Below are 2,435 nucleotides of genomic sequence, written 5' to 3'. Positions count from 1 at the left end.
CTATCTCAGAAGCTTTGGCTTAGTAGACACCACGATTCTAACACAGCTAAATGCTAATCACAAAAATCCGAGCATAAATTCTTGTTGAACGTGAGAATAACGACGATGACAGTACGGCACAAACCAGTAGGTAACACAATTTACAATTAATAAAATAAGTGTTTGTTGTAGACGGTGGGCAACGGAAAACAAATTTGGTATGATGTCTGGACGTGCGGACGGTCACTGTGGGTGGCGGGGAAAACAGTTTATCACGCGTCTTGGGAGAACCGAGAAACACTTATAAATAGAAACGAATAATTATTATTTCAACCCAAATTCGATAGCTGACTTCTCGTCTAACTATTTGATTATAGTTAAATTAATTAAATATTATAGTCAGATTTGGATTGAACTATTCAATGTAGTCGTCATACAAATATTATTTTGCCTATACTCGTCTAGTACTTACACCTAATTAGAATAGTAATGGTAGCTAATGGACAAGTTGTTTTACCTAAAGTATAGCTTATTCAACTAAAAATCAATCAACTATTTACCAACACTAAATTATTTTTTTCCGTGTGTACATCCCCAATGCACCAACTGGATTCACTCCAGAAATGATACTGAAGTTGAAAATCGAAGTACAATTTTAACTACTCATCGTGTACACAGACACAAAGAAAAACAATTAATCGTCTAGGTAAGAATATTTTAATAAATATATATATTTAGCAATATTATATTTTGGACAGCGAATAGCTTCAAACTTCAACTTTGAGAATGGTTTCTGGTAGCAAATTGTATACTGGTAAAAATGACCAAGTACCTAAATTTTAAAAAAAATAGGGCAAAACTAACAAAATAAATTGGAAATTTAGAAAAATATATGCAAGTATTATGGGTAGGTATTATACCTAGGTATAATGTATATCGTATGTGCAACAAAAGTTTTCGAATTAATCAATTTTATTTTTTGATTTATTTCAAAATGAATAACCTTACCATACACTGAAGTTTTCCCTAAATATTTATAATACCTACCATATTATAGGCATAATGTAATTTTAAAAATTGGAGGAATTTTTAACAAAGGTATTTTTCGAATTTCTATTTTTTTCTATTGATAAAAATGTTATGGCTTGGTTAAAAAGCTTCATAATTTACAAGATCCTATAATTTATCTCTTAATCCCAAATTTATGGGGACAATTTTTTTTAAGTACTTAATGTTTGTTAAAATCATGAATATTTTAATACTATTTTGTATAGTTAAGAAAATATACCATTTTTAATTTTAATATCCAAAGCCCAAGGGTGAACATTTTACTATATTAACATTATTTTACTATATCTGACCTCGTTCTTGTCTTTCTACGAAATTCGATGTTTAAAAGAAAAGTAGCAATTTATTTATTTTGTTGTAATTTCAAAAAATATTATTCTTAATTTGGTAATGACCTGAAATTTTTATTTACTTTTACTTAAATTTTCGATTCTAGTATAATCACAATAAATTATTACAGAATTATCGTATAATAAATGATTTATAAGTTATAATTATAAGTTAAGTTTCTTTTATTTTTTAATAAACTTGTTACTTTTACAAGTTAAAAAAATAAACGTAACTTTTCACTTTAACTTACATTTTTCTATATTGTCTTAACTTAACGAGTAAAAAAAATATTTAACTTTTCCAGCCTTGTCTATAAATTATCGGGTTTCTGAGCGGAGCCATAAATGTATTGTATTTAGTATTTACAATGATGTGTGTTTTTTTTCTGTCGGTCATAAATATTTTGGGTAATAATAATTTTTTTACTCCTATTTTTTTTATAACCATTTAAAGTTTGAATTTTGACAAAAAGCGTAAGAATCACGAAAATTCGCAAATCATTTTGAGTTTGAAATTCATAAAAAATTTTCTTTTTACAACTAAAATTTTAAAATGTAATACAAGATTCCCTATAAGGTTATCTACCTTTATCAAAAAAAAAGTTATCTCTAAGAAAGTCAAATTAAATCTGAATGAGCATTTGAAGTTCAAATATTTACAACATTGGATATTTCACTCGTTTACTCATGTAGTGATTTTGTTATTTTGTATTCAAAAACGAATAACTGTAGATACTTGAAAACTTAACCAAATGTTTATGTTCTAATTTTATACATACCATAAAATTTTGAGATTATTTTTATTAGTGTTGAGTTGTTAACGGACAATTTCAAATTTCAATTTTTTTTAGTTTTTTTTCTATTAATATCAATAATATTTTGGGTAAAAAAAGAGTTAACATTTAATACAAGGCTCCTGCTGATATATTGTTATAATAGCAGTTGCGAAATATTCAAAAAATACATGGGCACAATTTTTTTTTAGGCATTTAAAGTTCGATTTTTCACGACATTTATCAAATTGAAAATGATTTGTAGTTAAAAATGTGTAAAATGTTC

Source organism: Acyrthosiphon pisum, chromosome X (assembly GCF_005508785.2).
Source record: "Acyrthosiphon pisum isolate AL4f chromosome X, pea_aphid_22Mar2018_4r6ur, whole genome shotgun sequence".
NCBI lineage: Eukaryota > Metazoa > Arthropoda > Insecta > Hemiptera > Aphididae > Acyrthosiphon > Acyrthosiphon pisum.
The sequence above is the reverse complement of the archived record's forward strand: the minus strand, read 5'-3'. Positions refer to the sequence as shown.